The sequence below is a fragment of the Rhinoderma darwinii genome, chromosome 7 (genome assembly GCF_050947455.1).
Source record: "Rhinoderma darwinii isolate aRhiDar2 chromosome 7, aRhiDar2.hap1, whole genome shotgun sequence".
NCBI lineage: Eukaryota > Metazoa > Chordata > Amphibia > Anura > Rhinodermatidae > Rhinoderma > Rhinoderma darwinii.
This window is the reverse complement of record NC_134693.1, coordinates 141182179-141201855: the sequence shown is the minus strand read 5'-3', so window position 1 is coordinate 141201855 and position 19677 is coordinate 141182179.

The window sequence follows — 19677 nt, the reverse complement described above, 5'->3', positions numbered from 1 at the left end:
TCCGCCACGTGTGGTCATGCCCTTACAGTCTGACTGCTGTGCTTGCCAACAAGGGTTTTGCCACCAAGTATTAAGTCTTGTTTGCCAAAGGGATCAAATACTTATTTCTCTGTGCACAATGCAAATAAATATTTATCATTTTGACAATGTGATTTATTTTTTTTATTTTTATATAATCTATCTCTCACTGGTAAAATTAACCTAGCCTAAAAATTCTAGACTGTTCATGTCTTTGACAGTGGGCAAACGTACAAAATCAGCAAGGGATCAAATACTTATTTCCTTCACTGTAATTATATACAGAAGATACCCAGGTTATACCAGCATGCTCCATATCACTATATACAGGAAGATGTATAACTTATACCAGCTGTACATATATAATTATACACAGGAGATACCCAGGTTATACCAGCATGCTCCATATCACTATATACAAGAAGATGTATAACTTATACCAGCTGTACATATATAATTATACACAGGAGATACCCAGGTTATACCAGCATGCTCCATATCACTATATACAGAAGATGTATAACTTATACCAGCTGTACATATATAATTATATACAGAAGATACCCAGGTTATACCAGCATGCTCCATATCACTATATACAAGAAGATGTATAACTTATACCAGCTGTACATATATAATTATACACAGGAGATACCCAGGTTATACCAGCATGCTCCATATCACTATATACAAGAAGATGTATAACTTATACCAACTGTACATATATAATTATATACAGAAGATACCCAGGTTATACCAGCATGCTTCATATCACTATATACAAGAAGATGTATAACTTATACCAGCTGTACGTATATAATTATATACAGAAGATACCCAGGATATACCAGCATGCTCCATATCACTATATACAGGAAGATGTATAACTTATACCAGCTGTACATATATAATTATATATAGAAGATACCCAGGTTATACCAGCATGCTCCATATCACTATATACAAGAAGATGTATAACTTATACCAGCGGTACATATATAATTATATACAGAAGATACCCAGGCTATACCAGCATGTTCCATATCACTATATACAAGAAGATGTATAACTTATACCAGCTGTACATATATAATTATACACAGAAGATACCCAGGATATACCAGCATGCTCCATATCACTATATACAAGAAGATGTATAACTTATACCAGCTGTACATATATAATTATATACAGAAGATACCCAGGCTATACCAGCATGTTCCATATCACTATATACAAGAAGATGTATAACTTATACCAGCTGTACATATATAATTATACACAGAAGATACCCAGGTTATACCAGCATGTTCCATATCACTATATACAAGAAGATGTATAACTTATACCAGCTGTACATATATAATTATATACAGAAGATACCCAGGCTATACCAGCATGTTCCATATCACTATATACAAGAAGATGTATAACTTATACCAGCTGTACATATATAATTATATACAGAAGATACCCAGGTTATACCAGCATGCTCCATATCACTATATACAAAAAGATGTATAACTTATACCAGCTGTACATATATAATTATATACAGAAGATACCCAGGTTATACCAGCATGCTCCATATCACTATATACAGGAAGATGTATAACTTATACCAGCTGTACATATATAATTATATACAGGAGATACCCAGGTTATACCAGCATGCTCCATATTACTATATACAAGAAGATGTATGACTTATACCAGCTGTACATATATAATTATATACAGAAGATACCCAGGCTATACCAGCATGTTCCATATCACTATATACAAGAAGATGTATAACTTATACCAGCTGTACATATATAATTATATATAGAAGATACCCAGGTTATACCAGCATGTTCCATATCACTATATACAGGAAGATGTATAACTTATACCAGCTGTACATATATAATTATACACAGAAGATACCCAGGTTATACCGGCATGCTCCATATCACTATATACAAGAAGATATATAACTTATACCAGCTGTACACATAATTATCTACAGAAGATACCCAGGTTATACCAGCATGCTCCATATCACTATATACAAGAAGATGTATAACTTATACCAGCTGTACATATATAATTATATACAGAAGATGCCCAGGTTATACCAGCATGCTCCATATTACTATATACAAGAAGATGTATAACTTATACCAGCTGTACATATATAATTATATACAGAAGATACCCAGGTTATACCAGCATGGTCCATATCACTATATACAAGAAGATGTATAACTTATACCAGCTGTACATATATAATTATATACAGAAGATACCCAGGTTATACCAGCATGCTCCATATCACTATATACAAGAAGATGTATAACTTATACCAGCTGTACATATATAATTATATAGAGAAGATGCCCAGGTTATACCAGCATGCTCCATATCACTATATACAAGAAGATGTATAACTTATACCAGCTGTACATATATAATTATATACAGAAGATACCCAGGTTATACCAGCCTGCTCAATATCACTATATACAAGAAGATGTATAACTTATACCAGCTGTACATATATAATTATATACAGAAGATACCCAGGTTATACCAGCATGCTCCATATCACTGCATACAAGAAGATGTATAACTTATACCAGCTGTACATATATAATTATATACAGAAGATGCCCAGGTTATACCAGCCTGCTCAATATCACTATATACAAGAAGATGTATAACTTATACCAGCTGTACATATATAATTATATACAGGAGATACCCAGGTTATACCAGCATGCTCCATATCACTATATACAAGAAGATGTATAACTTATACCAGCTGTACATATATAATTATATACAGAAGATACCCGGGTTATACCAGCATGCTCCATATGCCTATATACAAGAAGATGTATAACTTATACCAGCTGTACATATATAATTATACACAGAAGATACCCAGGTTATACCAGCATGCACCATATCACTATATACAAGAAGATGTATAACTTATACCAGCTGTACATATATATAATTATATACAGGAGATACCCAGGTTATACCAGCATGCTCCATATCACTATATACAGGAAGATGTATAACTTATACCGGCTGTACATATATAATTATATACAGAAGATACCCAGGTTATACCAGCATGCACCATATTACTATATACAAGAAGATGTATAACTTATACCAGCTGTACATATATAATTATATACAGAAGATACCCAGGTTATACCAGCATGCTCCATATCACTATATACAGGAAGATGTATAACTTATACCAGCTGTACATATATAATTATATACAGAAGATGCCCAGGTTATACCAGCCTGCTCAATATCACTATATACAAGAAGATGTATAACTTATACCAGCTGTACATATATAATTATATACAGGAGATACCCAGGTTATACCAGCATGCTCCATATCACTATATACAGGAAGATGTATAACTTATACCAGCTGTACATATATAATTATATACAGAAGATACCCAGGTTATACCAGCATGCTCCATATTACTATATACAAGAAGATGTATAACTTATACCAGCTGTACATATATAATTATATACAGAAGATACCCAGGTTATACCAGCATGCTTCATATCACTATATATAAGAAGATGTATAACTTATACCAGCTGTACATATATATAATTATATACAGGAGATACCCAGGTTATACCAGCATGCTCCATATCACTATATACAGGAAGATGTATAACTTATACCGGCTGTACATATATAATTATACACAGAAGATACCCAGGTTATACCAGCATGCTCCATATCACTATATACAAGAAGATGTATAACTTATACCAGCTGTACATATATAATTATATACAGGAGATACCCAGGTTATACCAGCATGTTCCATATCACTATATACAGGAAGATGTATAACTTATACCAGCTGTACATATATAATTATATACAGAAGATACCCAGGTTATACCAGCATGCTCCATATCACTATATACAAGAAGATGTATAACTTATACCAGCTGTACATATATAATTATATACAGGAGATACCCAGGTTATACCAGCATGTTCCATATCACTATATACAGGAAGATGTATAACTTATACCAGCTGTACATATATAATTATATACAGAAGATACCCAGGTTATACCAGCATGCTCCATATTACTATATACAAGAAGATGTATAACTTATACCAGCTGTACATATATAATTATATACAGAAGATACCCAGGTTATACCAGCATGCTTCATATCACTATATATAAGAAGATGTATAACTTATACCAGCTGTACATATATATAATTATATACAGGAGATACCCAGGTTATACCAGCATGCTCCATATCACTATATACAGGAAGATGTATAACTTATACCGGCTGTACATATATAATTATACACAGAAGATACCCAGGTTATACCAGCATGCTCCATATCACTATATACAAGAAGATGTATAACTTATACCAGCTGTACATATATAATTATATACAGGAGATACCCAGGTTATACCAGCATGTTCCATATCACTATATACAGGAAGATGTATAACTTATACCAGCTGTACATATATAATTATATACAGAAGATACCCAGGTTATACCAGCATGCTCCATATCACTATATACAAGAAGATGTATAACTTATACCAGCTGTACATATATAATTATATACAGAAGATACCCAGGTTATACCAGCATGCTCCATATCACTCTATACAAGAAGATGTATAACTTATACCAGCTGTACATATATAATTATATACAGAAGATACCCAGGTTATACCAGCATGCACCATATTACTATATACAAGAAGATGTATAACTTATACCAGCTGTACATATATAATTATATACAGAAGATACCCAGGTTATACCAGCATGCTTCATATCATTATATACAAGAAGATGTATAACTTATACAAGCTGTACATATATAATTATATACAGAAGATACCCGGGTTATACCAGCATACTCCATATCACTATATACAAGAAGATGTATAACTTATACCAGCTGTACATATATAATTATATACAGGAGATGCCCAGGTTATACCAGCACGCTCCATATCACTGTATACAAGAAGATGTATAACTTATACCAGCTGTACATATATAATTATATACAGGAGATACCCAGGTTATACCAGTATGGAATATACATATGAGAGGTTGTCACGGCCCCGCCCCTCCACTGAATGGTAATATGACTTTATTGTATATAATTATAGTGTAATCTCCTCTATCTTATCGCTGGGGGTTGTAACCATGGAGCCTCTGTCATTAATGTTCTACATCTCCTTGTTATATGGCCCCGCCGCTCCCACAAGCTGCGTGAGGCTCTTACACCGCGTGCAGTCGGGAGATTTTACAAGCTTGATGTAAATGGCGCTTCTAATTCTCTGCATCATGTTGAATGCCACAAAACCTTCCTGCCGGCAATAAAATAGGAGGGTTAAGGATGATGGGAATTATTACAATGCAGAGGGTCCTGTTGACACTGATGGGGCTTTGTCTTACGTGCGCTCACAGGAGCTTTTTGTCGGGAGTTTGTTTTCGCGATGTCGGTTATTAATGTCCTTCAGCGAACACAAAACAGCCGTATATTGACACGGAGCCACCTATTGTGATGTCAAGGACCCCCCCTCCCTACACTTCGGAGGGAGACGTGGAGTACATACTGTGTGTAATGCTCAGCTCCGCGCCCTCCCCGGTCACAGATGGATGCGCAAATAAAACATCAATATACAAGTCGTTTCCTCTCCATTAACCCCTAAAAGTCAATAGTTTCCCATGGACAAATATCATTTCACTATCAGGGGCGTTTCCCCCTTTTTTCTAAGAATTTTTTCAATAGATTCTTGGTTATATCTGTTCCTGGGAAAGTTGGGTGACTACCAATATGGCCACCATTATCGCTCCCACAAGGGTTGTCAAATGTCTCCTAAATGGCAATTCTGTGCATATACGAGCAGGCGATGTATTAATGATGTGTCACGCTGCAGAACTGGGAAGATTTGCCTCTCAGATGTCTGGAAAGATGGGTGGCAATATAGGTTTCGTTTTGCAATAGACCTCTCCGGCTTTGTATCACTGCATTGGTTGCCAGATCTGTTATAAGGACTCTTGGAAAGCTGGGTAGTAGCAGCCTTGGTTGTTACTCAGCTTTTTAAAAAAAAATATAGATATAACTAAGAAATTGCCGAGATTTTATTTTATTTTTTAATTGACGCAGACGACAACTTGTATCACTGACTAACCAGGGAGATGATGTGCCGCTCAGGATCCTGGGAAATAAGTGTTAGAAATTAAATATTTGCCAATTAACAGAAGAGGACGCCTCAAAGTTTTCCTGCATAGCTGGGTGACAACCCATGTGGCTGCTTTGCTGCTCCCGCAGTGGTTACCCAGCTTTCCTGGTGTCCTGAGTAATCCACCTATGTAACAACCTGTGATATTGAAGAAGAGGATATAATGTATATTGTATTGTAGCAAAACCAAGTCACTATGTTTTCCATTACAGAATACAGGCGTGGATCACACAGCTTTCCCAGACTCCTGAATCTGCCTAGAAGGTCTGTGATACAGAAGCAGTAGAAGAATGCCCTTGACCACCAGGGCTCTTACCACTAACCCATTCACTGCCCTTGACCACCAGAGCTCTTACCACACACCCATTCACCTCCCTAGACCACTAGGGATCTTACCACTAACCAATTCACCGCCATAGACCACTAGGGCTCTTACCACTAACCCATTCACTTCCCTAGACCACCAGGGGGTCTTACCTCATCCATTCACTGCCCTAGACCACCAGGGATCTTACCACTAACCCATTCACTGCCCTAGACTACCAGGGATCTTACCACTAACCCATTCACCTCCCTAGACCACCAGGGCTCTTACGACTTACCCATTCACTGCCGTAGACCACCAGGGATCTTACCATTAACCAATTTACTGCCCTAGACCACTATGGATCTTACCACTAATTCATTCACTGCCGTAGACCATCAGGGATCTTACCACTAAACCATTCACCACCCTAGACCATAAGGGATCTTACCACTAACACATTTACTGCCCTAGACCCCCAGGGCTTTTACCACTAACCCATTCACCTCCCTAGACCACCAGGGATCTTACCACTAACCAATTCACCGCCCTAGACCACCATGGATCTTACCACTAACCTATTCACCGCCCTAGACCACCAGGGATCTTACCACTAACCCATTCACTGCCCTAGACCACCAGGGATCTTACCACTAACCCATTCACTGCCCTAGACCACTGGGGCTCTTACCACTAACCCATTCACCTCCCTAGACCACCAGGGATCTTATCACTAACCCATTGACTGCCCTAGACCACCAGGGATTTTACCATTAACCCACTCACCTCCCTAGACCACCAAGGATATATTTTTTTAAGGGGTTGTCCCAGAAACGACCATCACCTATTCACAGGATAGGTGATAATCTTTTGATCGCTGGGGGCCCCAGCGATTGTGAGAATGGGGGTCCTGAATCCCATGTTCATCCTCACTGCTCAACCGCAGTGAGGAGGAGCTTCAATGGAGCGGCAGTCGAACATGCGTCCACCACCATTCAAAGTCTATGGGAATGTAGGAGACAGCGCTCGGCTGCTTCCATGAGTCCCATAGGACTGCCGCTCCATTGAAGCTCCTCCTCACTGCGGTTGAACAGGGGATTCAGGACCCCCATTCTCACGATTGATGGGGGTCCTAGCGATGGGCTCCCCAGTGATCAGACAATTATCACCTATCCTGTGGATAGGCGATGATTGTTAATTCTGGGTATGCCCCTTTAACCCCTTCACTGCCCTAGATATTAATATTTACCCCCTTCTTCTCTCCTGGACCACCAGAGATCTTATTTTGCCCTTCAGTGCTATAGACTGCCAGAGGTGTTTTCATTAACCCCCCTCACTGCCCTAAACCACCAGGGATATCACTATTAACCCCTTCATTGTCCTAGACCACCAGGGATATCACCATTAACCCCTTCATTGTCCTAAACCACCAGGGATATCACTATTAACCCCTTCATTGTCCTAGACCACCAAGGATATCACCATTAACCGCTTCATTGTCCTAGACCACCAAGGATGTCACCATTGACCCCTTCATTGTCGTAGACCACCCGGGATGTCACCATTAACCCTTCACTGTCCTAGAACACCAGGGATATCATTAAAATCCCCTATACTGCCCTACATCACAACAGATGATATAATTCGCTGCCGTAGACAGGTATGCTTGCAGTAGGGGGCCCAGACGCTGTTTTGGCACAGGGATCCTGAGTTGTCTGTGTCTACCCCTGGGCCTTCATAATGCCATATTACCCAGCTTTCCCAGAAACAGAGTAAATTAAGAATCCGGTGTAATTATATATTTACTGGGGTATTTCTCAACTTTTGGTGCTTTGAGTGGATTCTTTCCGGGCGCCATCAGAGACCCTCATTTAAGAGAAGACGGCAACAAACACTCAGGGGAAATTTACAGCTTTCCTGAAACTATTAGTTTTGGAGAAGACGAGTATTTGAGGCTCCGTGTCCTGGGGAAAAGCTGCTCACAAACATACAAATCAGTGTCTGGGAAGACTAATAGTTTAAATGAAGCTGCCGAGGAAGCCAAGTTTGACTATTGATCTGTAATCACTACGGCAAAATTAGAAGTTATGAGTCCTATTATAGAGCAGCATTTGCATAGCTGATATTATACACACACATCATTTTATGTCACTTTCCTCCCGCAACGCAGTTAATAACAGAACACGAACGCTTAGCGTGCGGAGAGTCATGATCTGCTGCCTCCTACCTGCATCCAACCGGCTCCGAGGTCCAGAAGAATTCTATGAAAATTAAGCTCCAGTTCTTGATCGTTTCAACTCGTATATTAGGGAATTGTATTCTAAGCAATTCCCTAATATAATTCTAGTATTGCAATGGAGCAGGGCAGAGAAATCTAAGTGTTGGAGGACTCTGGATTCCCTGTTGCTGCTCTGCAGAAGAATTGCGTCAGTTTCTAATAACATCGTGTCAGGGAATCGCTCGTAATGCAATTCCACAATACACTAGTTCCAAATCAGATCTACATTTAGTGCAATATTCGGTCAGGTTGGTGAATATGGTTCTTCTCTATTGGGTGAAGATTTTCCGCAACGGTTTTAGTTGCGGAAAATCAGCAGCATAATACAGTAGCAGCAGAATGGATGACATTTGAACAAATCTCCTCCACATCTGCGTACATACTGAGCGGAAAAAACGCTAAATTTAACCTGCGGTGCGTTTTTTTTAATCCGCAGTATGTCAATTGTATTTGTGTAGTTGCTGCTTTTGTGTTGGGGGGTTTCCCCATTGAATTCAATGGGGAGTTAAAACCTGCCAGGAAATATCAGATGTTGTGATTTTTACGGTGGAAATGCTGCGATTCCGCCGCAAAAATCGCTACTCCAGAAAAAATATATCTTATATTTACCCAGAATTCTGTGCTTCTTTGTCCAGGCCGGCCTCGTGGGTTGACATTTCATCCTATGCGACCACTGCAGCCAATCACATGCTGCGGCGGTCACATGGGAGGAAACGTCATCCCAGGGCTGCAGAAGGTCAGGACATCAGAGAGACGTGTCGCCATGGTAAGTAACCATTTTTTTATTACAGGGTTTCCTCGGCAGGCATTCCGGGCAAAAAAATGCACCACAATTTGGTGTGGTCTTCAGCCGGAATTTCCTGTGGGCAACAGGGCAGATATGCTGTGTACCTTTATGCAGCATATCCACCCTGTGTGAACATAGCCTACTAGTGGCACTTCAAGAAGCATCTCCAAAGTCATCAACCAGAGGAGAGAACATTCTAGATTTAGTATTGACAATCGGGATCTGGTGTCTAAGGTTAAGATGGAAGAATAGACGGATTCCAGTGACCACCAATGTTTATGGTTTGACATGAAAAATACTCCGTCTCCAACCAAAGCCAGAAAGACTAAACTGGAAAAAACAACAGGCGCGAGAGCCCAGTGGACACTATTAAAAATGGCAGCAACTAAACTATATGTCAAACAGAAAAAAGCAAAAGTGGGAAGAAACCACAATGGTTTACTAGAGAAGCAATTAATAGAGTAAAAGAAAAGAAGTCTTCCCATAAGAGGTATAAAGAAACCGGACGTCTCGCGGACAACGAGACGTATAAAACTAGATAGAAGGAGGAGAAACGTGTTATTAATGCGGCTAAAAACAGGAAGAAATGGAAAAAAATCTGTGCAGGTCAATTAATGACAGAAAGAAGAAAAACTGTGGAATTACAAAAAAATGGACTGTCACTGACTATCTAAATAGCTACAGATGTAGCCATCTTTATCTTGACTTTTAACATCTTAAATACACAGTGACCAGAAACTTTAAAGGGTAACTAAACTTTCAGAAAACTTCTGACACGTCATAGTGACATGTCAAAAGTTTTGAGCGGTGGAAGTCCGAGCACTGAGACTCCCACCGATCGCTAAAACGAAGCGTCAGAAGGGCGCGGGTGAGCACTGAGGGGAGAAAGATATAACGGTGTACGGGCCCATAGACTTTATATTAAGACCGTACACCGTTACAGCAGCTTTCTGAGGAAAGCCAATCAGGGACCAAGCGGCTCAGCGCCCTCCCGAGCACTTCTGCCACTTCGTTTTAGCGATTGGTGGGGGTCTTAGTCCTAGAACCCCACCAAGCAAAACTTTTGACATGTCAGAAGTTTTCTGAAAGTTTAGTTACCCTTTACCTTTAACTTGTCTTCTTCAATGGCTTTTGTTGTGTGACATCACGCTGCAGCACGTTATTAGAGTCCAGATAAACTTGGCTACATCTGTACTTCTGTTCAGTATTTCCGAAGGCAACTTTCTAAATCATAATATGTTTGGGCATGGTATCACCTCATAGTTCTTAAAGGACTCTAATTTGTGATTTCTGCACCTCTGACCTGTTTAACTTGTCCTTTCAGTTGATGATGCTGATGATTGGGGAACGGCCAAGAAGGGTAATAGAGAAGAAGCCACTAAATAAAGACCAGTTAGAAACTCTCCTGAAAAAGAGGATAATCGACCAACTAAAAACCAGCAACTTGTTGGACCCAAACCAGCGCGGCTTTACTGATCATGTCAAACTAATCTCTGATTTCTCCGACTATCACAAAAGTGTTGGATGACTGTGGTGCCGAGGATATCGCCCATCTGGATTTCAGCAAAGTCTTTGATACAGTTCCACATAAAGTGCTGATAGAGAAGTAATTGAAAAAAATGGACGTAATCCCTGGATAGTTCCGTGGATTTGCAGTTGGCTAAAAGATAAATGGTGAACGTTCTGCAGAGAGACATGATGGACCGAGGCTACAAACCTGCAAGAAATGCCTGGAGTTGCATGGGTGCCTGCAGTTTAAAGAGCCTCTGTCACCGGTTTATCACTGCCCTATCTCCTGCCTGATCTAATAGGCGCTTTAATGTAGATAACTACTGTTTTTTTGGGTTTTTTCTTTTTGCAAAACTTTTATTTTTGACCAATTTATGAACATTTTGATTTATGCAAACTTGTTCTTAATGCCCAACCGGGCGTTTTTTTACTTTTCACCAAATGGGCGTTGTAAAGAAAAGTGTATGGCACCGAACAATCAGCGTCATACACTTCTCTTCATTCCAGCCCAGCTTGATCCACAGCACAGCGTGATCTCGCGAGATCACGCTGTGATGTAATTGAATCCTGCGAGTCCTTCATCGGAGTCTTCATGGAAGACTGAACAGACGTGGCCTCCAGCCACTGCAGATTCGGATAAACGTCCTGGCATGGCTGGTGCCGATGTCTGTTCACTCTTCCGTCGCTCCGGTGAAGGACCTGTGGTAGGACGTGATGTCACAGCGTGATCTCGCGAGATCAAGCTGTGCTGTGGATCAAGCTGGGCTCGAATGAAGAGAAGTGTAATGACGTCATACACTTTTCTTTACAACGCCCACTTGGTGAAAAGTAAAAAAAACGCCTGGTTGGACATTAAGAACAAGTTTGCATAAATCAAAATGTTCATAAATTGGTAATAAAGAAATAAAAGTTTTGCAAAACCGCCCCCCCCCAAAAAAAAAACAGTAGTTATCTACAGTAAAGTGCAAGTAAAGTAAAATTAGATTAGGCGGGAGACAGGGCAGTGATAAACCGATGACAGAGGCTCTTTAAATGTCTTCCTCATGCTTGGCGTGAACTGGTTTCCTATGCCTGAGACTTTGAAATTAGACCGTGAGCCCCACTGGGGACAGAGACCAGTTCATTGATACATGTACAGCGCCACAGAGTATTTCAGCACTATATAAATAATGGGTGATAAGACGCCCGGCACAGTCATCTGCGCGGTTTTAAATGCGGGTGTAGCTGAGCTAGAATGAAAGGGTTTATGACATGAAATGGGTGCTGAGGGCTGGTAAATATGTGTGCATTGTACTGGAAAGAAGAGAACGACTCGGAGTGATGGAGCCAACGTGAGTCAGTTACATTGTGTACACAAAGCTGGATGACATACTTACTAATCTAATGCACCAGTCTCCATAATAGCCACATGTTGTTTCATGTCACTCGCTGAGGAGTATAATGTGTTTTCTATACACGGCAGCGAGTGTTACATGAAAGGCAAATTACACACTACATGCACTCAGCAGGAACACGGAGCCAGGGCCAGAGTTATACCTGCCAGAGACTGCCAGCAAGGGGGTGCATCAAAATCAAGATGACTGTCTCCTCCTCGCACTGACCCTTGCCACTAGTGCACGCCACCAGTCCTCCCAGAGGTTGGCATGGCTTCCTCAACCATTGTTTATGCCCCTTACCATTCATGGGAGAAGGGGAAAACTAAGCTTGGATGCCTCTCTACGTGCGCTCTATGGTTGCTGCATTTACAGTATGCACGTCCTTGGCTGCCCGGTCTTGGAAAACCTTAGAGGGGCAGCTCATCCTCAGTGCTGCTTTTTTTTGCAGCCCATGTCAATTACAGAGCTTAAAGAGGACCTGACCGCTCTTCTGACTTGTCTGTTGTAGTAAATACTTGGATTTCCCATGAAATAACAAAGCCAAAACTTTTTTCCTTAGAACTTTACATTGTGTCATTCCTCTTTTATTCCTCCTGGAAATGTTTGAATACATTGACAACTGCGAGTTAAAATTCCCATTGTCAAAGGGGCGTGCCTATCCACACTCCACACTGATTGGACAGTGTCAGACTGTGTAGGGATACACCCCCAACTTGCACATTTATAGACGGGATTACAGAGGAATGCCACAACGCACAGTTCTAAGAGAAGATGCTCCAGAATTGTTATATTATGGGGAACACAAGTATCTAAAGAACAGACATATCAGGAGAGGGGACAGGTTTTCTTTAAAGGGTTATTTTAATTCTGGCCATACTCTAATGAAATAATCCAATCTCCATTGGATATGTGCTGTGTATGTATGTGCTGTGTACGTATGTGTTGTGTAAGTGCTGTGTACACTGCGTATGTGTTTTGCATGTGCTGTGTATGTATGTGTTGTGCATGTACTGTGTATGAGCTGTGCATGTGCTGTGTATGAGCTGTGTATGTGCTGTGTGTGTATGTGCTGTGTATGTATGTGCTGTGTATGCATGGGCTGTGTATGAGCTGTGTATGTGCTGTGTATGTGCTGTGTATGAGCTGTGTATGAGCTGGGTATGTGCTGTGTGTGTATGTATGTGCTGTGTGTGTATGTGCTGTTGTGTGTGTATGTGCTGTGTATGTATGTGCTGTGTATGTATGTGCTGTGCATGTGCTGTGTATGTACTGTGTATGTGCTGTGTATATATGTGTTGTGCATGTGTTGTGCATGTGCTGTGTATGTGCTGTGTGTGTATGTGCTGTGTATGACAGTCACTATAGGCCAAACATCCGCTCCCGAGAGCCTATTGGTCTTGGCTAATACTTGTCCTATGCTCGCCCAAAAATAGTGCAAGCGGCATGTTGCCTTATAGTAGCCACCGGCTTACCTGTGCTCCCTCTGTAATATTAATGCTGAAATTTCCCAGCAAAGCCTAGAACTGGCCAAGCCTAAGGACATTGAGGTAATGTGATAATTGAAGAACTTTGAGTCACTATTATTATTGTGATCCACTGAATTAAAACTCTAAAAACATGAAATTCAGAAGCTACTTTCTTCCTGGAGGTAACAATTTAAAAAGTGGTCATGACGGCCAAAACAACAAGCTGCACCCCCGTTGATGGTTGTCAGATGAGTGGTGATGGTTGTCAGATGACTGGTGGTGGTTGTCAGATGAGTGGTGATGGTTGTCAGATGACTGGTGGTGGTTGTCAGATGAGTGGTGATGGTTGTCAGATGAGTGGTGATGGTTGTCAGATGAGTGGTGATGGTTGTCAGATGAGTGGTGATGGTTGTCAGATGAGTGGTGATGGTTGTCAGATGAGTGGTGATGGTTGTCAGATGAGTGGTGATGGTTGTCAGATGAGTGGTGATGGTTGTCAGATGAGTGGTGATGGTTGTCAGATGACTGGTGGTGGTTGTCAGATGAGTGGTGATGGTTGTCAGATGACTGGTGGTGGTTGTCAGATGAGTGGTGATGGTTGTCAGATGAGTGGTGATGGTTGTCAGATGAGTGGTGATGGTTGTCAGATGAGTGGTGATGGTTGTCAGATGAGTGGTGATGGTTGTCAGATGAGTGGTGATGGTTGTCAGATGAGTGGTGATGGTTTTCAGATGAGTGGTGATGGTTGTCAGATGACTGGTGATGGTTGTCAGATGAGTGGTGGTGGTTGTCAGATGAGTGGTGGTGGTTGTCAGACAAGTGGTGACAGTAGTAGATGATGGTTGTCAGACCAAAGATGATGGTTGTCAGACCAATGGTGATGGTAATGGTTGTAATAGGTTCTGCTACCATGAGGTGCTGCAACCAATAGAGTAGGGACCCACTTATCGGAGGTCGCCGTGAAGTGGCAAGGGGGCTTATACAATTCCATCAAAATGTTAACTAAGAACCTCATGTTCATGTTCATTGATTAATATTGTGGATGTGCGTTCCTTGTTTCTCCTCTTCAACCAGTATGTTGTCAGAAAAGTGGTGACCGTAGTAGACCAATAATGATGGTTGTCAAAGCCGTGATGATGGCTGTAGACAAATTATGATGGTTGTAGTCCAATGATGATTGTTGTCAGACCAGTAGTAATGGAAATGGTTGTCAGAATAGTGGTGACGGTAGTACACCAATGATGTTGGTTATCAGAACAGTTGTCAGACCCCTTTAATCCCCCACAGTAGCAGGTATTTCTTATTCTTTCCCCTGAAATTTCTATGTTATGAAATTCTACCTCATCATTTAGACCCAGTAATTACTTTTGCATTATTATTTCTTTCCTAATTGTCCATAATATTTCAATCTGCTCAACAATTAGTGAAAGAAATTATTAGACACTCACAGTTCCCTAAAGACCTGACCATTGCGCAGAGTCCTGACTATACGACTGGATGCAGCAATCACAAAACTTCCTCTCTAACAGTCGTCACCCCCTTACGTAGAAATGTAATTACAAATGATTGTCAATGTCTAGGTGGGGGGGGGGGGGGGGAGTAGCAGCCATCCGAAAAACACTGCAAAACAGGAAGCAATGTTACAGTTGATTTTTTTAATTCTTGTCTGACAGACGGCTGGAGGGTCCATGTTCCGATATGAGGAGGGGGGGGGGGGGCGCTTAATATGTCTGGTATCCTGAAGCCAGGTGCTTAGACAAATCTAAGAAGGGATGGAGGGATTACCGATCTAGAAAATCCTTAAAGTGGGTACGTTGAAGAAAAATATAATAATTTTACCTTTTTATGTCCACAAAGGGGTTACCACTTTGGGGATTTGGTAACTACATGCCCAGACATCACATAGGAACATGTGGCCAGATCATATCCCTCAAAGACTAAAGTTATAGTAATCATTCCAAATTGGGAACTGAATGCTTGCGAGACACGAGAGGCTGCAGATTACGCAGCAGCATGCAGCATGTCACAGGCAGAGTACAAACTCCAGGTCTTTGCAGGGAGGGACAGAGATGACTTGCTGGCTACATCATCTACAAGAAACAGTAAGCAGCCCGGAGGAGATTCAGTGTCAACAAAGAGCTAAGAAGATTTGCTGCTGTCACACAGTGTATTCTAGGATTGTTACTATGCAACGGCTCAGATACATTCTGCCTAGTAAGCAGGGACGTCAGAGAAAAGACAGCAGTGACATCAGACAAATGACAGTAGTGACATCAGAGGAAAAGACAGCAGTGACATCAGACAAACGACAGCAGTGACATCAGAGAAAAGACAACAGTGACATCAGAGAAAAGACAACAGTGACATCAGACAAACAACAGCAGTGACATCAGACAAATGACAGCAAGGACATCAGAGAAAAGACAACAGTGACATCAGAGAAAAGACAACAGTGACATCAGACAAACAACAGCAGTGACATCAGACAAATGACAGCAAGGACATCAGAGAAAAGACAGCAGTGACATCAGACAAATGACAGTAGTGACATCAGAGGAAAAGACAGCAGTGACATCAGACAAACGACAGCAGTGACATCAGAGAAAAGACAACAGTGACATCAGAGAAAAGACAACAGTGACATCAGACAAACAACAGCAGTGACATCAGACAAACAACAGCAGTGACATCAGACAAACAACAGCAGTGACATCAGAGAAAAGACAACAGTGACATCAGACAAACAACAGCAGTGACATCAGGGAAAAGACAGCAGTGACATCAGACAAACAACAGCAGTGACATCAGCGAAAAGACAACAGTGACATCAGACATCAGGGATATAGGGGGAATTCAAATTGGAAGCTATCGTTTTCACCGAAATTTCCCTTAAATTATATTTTATTATAATAATTGTAATATTTATATCTGTTTGTCCTTTCTGCTTCCTGTCCAAGTTCATGTTACATTTTTAAGAAGTGGAAGTTGCCATCAGAAGTCGGAGCTTTACATGAGGAGCTGTCCGCAGTGCTGAATGACAGTCATCCATGGCAGAAATGTCAGGGAGAAAGATCCATCATGGACTGTATGAGAAAATGAACCCGCTGCCCAGCCGAGATTAGTACCTGAAAGTCAATCTGTTTATTGTATCGGCGGTGTTATTAGTCGGCAAATTACCAGGGAAGAAATATGGTAAGGAGATGAAGTCTGGCATTTTGGAACCATGGGCACAAAAATACGAGTGCCTAATGCAGTCATTAATTTGCCCAGAGTGCCAACTTTTCTTTGCCAGTCAGACCTAGAGCTGAACCTGATTTTTCCTCTGTATTTGCTTGAAAAACTGTATAATGCAGATTTCTATTTCAGCTGTTCGCAGTATGGACAGAGTGACAACTTTAACCCCATATTGATTGAATCCTAGTCTATGGATGTGACGTTCTGGGGGTTCATTGTAACCTGTACTAGTAGAGTCTCCAGAGTTTAGAAGATTGGCAAGTGAGCCTTAGTTTTTGGCCTGTTTCTTCAATGGGTTGACTCAAGGGCATGGCCGTCATTGCAGTCTGTCTTGGCCACAGAGCTATGTTGCAGAGGGGTCTTTGGTCCCCTCGGGCTCCCGGGTTCGCATGCGACGGCTACACCAGTTCCTGGTCAACGGGTGGGCAAACCCAATGAGAGAGAAGAATTGATTCCCCGAGGAGATGTCCATTGACGTTGTAGACAACATAGGTTTATTGAAGAGAGTTGTCAAATAGGGGAACACGTAGATATTCTACACATATATGGCACCACCATACTCACCATTATCTGCTGCGCTTGGCTGGGCTGGGGGTCTCACCATTTTTATTAGTTTTTTTTAGCTACCATCATTTTACTGTTTGGAGACTATGGACAATAGAGGTAACATTGGTTTTGCTTGCTCTTGACTGTGTAATACTCGGCGTCACTTGTTTATTATCACTGGGCATCATGTTATTGTGATGGAAGACAGATTGCACCAGAGGGTAATTGCCATATACTGCATCTACCTTGTGCCATCGTTCCATCCTCCCTTGTGTTTCCAGAACAAGGGAACAATACAACAACACAATGTGCGTAGTCCATCACTGATTCATAAGAGAGTAGGAGGCAGTAAGCAGTGAGGACTCAGAAGTAGTGCATGCGAAAAGGGACTGGGGGGAAGGGAAGGGGTCATATTAGTAAATCTTGAGGGAGTGGTGCCTATTACATGGTGGAGGCAATTAATAAATGGAGTATAATTAGAACACAGAAAATATTGATAGGACTGCCACTACCCTGGTCATCTTGGCTTGGTCTGATGACATCACCATGTCTGGCGCAGTGATGTCACTCAAGTAAAGAAGTTTAGCTTATGGTCCAGCTTGTCAAAGCGGAAAGTAATCCCCTCCATTCAGGAGGAGGGAGAATTCTACTGCTGTAGTCTGTATCGAGTATCCTGGCACCTGGTTTGTTCTGATGACATCACTGTCTGGTGCAGTGATGTCACTCAAGGTAAGAAGCTGTATGGAGTGGGCACTATCAGCTGCTGGGACGTAGTTATAGAGGACAAAGTGATCTCAGTTGCAACCAGGCCAGGCACTAAAGCCTAGGGGGCCACAGGCCCCACATTACATCAAGCACCTCAGTCACCCTGATCCTTGGTAATTACTCATGGGAGGGAGGGGGTGGTTAAAAAGTTTGTTATAGAGTCCAGAACTTTCTAGCTGCACCTCTGGACATTGGTCTCTGTCCAGTTGCCCAACAGCCAAAACCACCCATCATTATGTATTTATGAACATCTTTGGAGGCAGAGTCTGCAGATGTTGGGTGTTCTGATCTACAATACAATAACTAAGACTCATTGTCATTAAGCACAAGGCTGTATTCATCTAGGAGGAAACTGTCACTGTACAATATGGGTACATTGTATATACGGAGCCCAAAGCTCCTGACAGGCAAGTGTTATGCCCTCCTGTATAGGTAATTTCCTCTTATAATGATTGTTGGCAAGCCGTGAATGGCATTTTAGCACAATGAATTATTTTTGTATTTAAGAATCAAAAAACAACCTTCTCAAGCTGAGCCGCAGATCGTTAAAAGCGAAAAATCAACAGTAAATATAAATCCTTCAGTCGTCCTCTTCTGTAAATCTTTGGTAAATTCCATATTTTTTAATCTGGTAGCTCTGGAAATTAAATTTATTTTTATTTTTTCAGGAAAGATGGCTGACCAGGCAGTGTATGTTGGTGGTAATCAGACAGTGTATGGTGGTGGTAATCAGGTAGTGTATGGTGGTAGTAATCAGGCATTGTGTATGTTGGTGGTAATCAGGCAGTGTATGGTTGTGGTAATCAGGTAGTGTATGTTGGTGGTAATCAGGTAGTGTATGTTGGTAGTAATCAGGCAGTGTATGTTGGTAGTAATCAGGCAGTGTATGTTGGTGGTAATCAGGCAGTGTATGGTTGTGGTAACCAGGTAGTGTATGTTGGTGGTAATCAGGCAGTGTATGTTGGTGGTAATCAGGCAGTGTATGGTGGTAGTAATCAGGCAGTGTATGGTGGTAGTAATCAGGCAGTGTATGTTGGTGGTAATCAGGCAGTGTATGTTGGTGGTAATCAGGCAGTGTATGTTGGTGGTAATCAGGCAGTG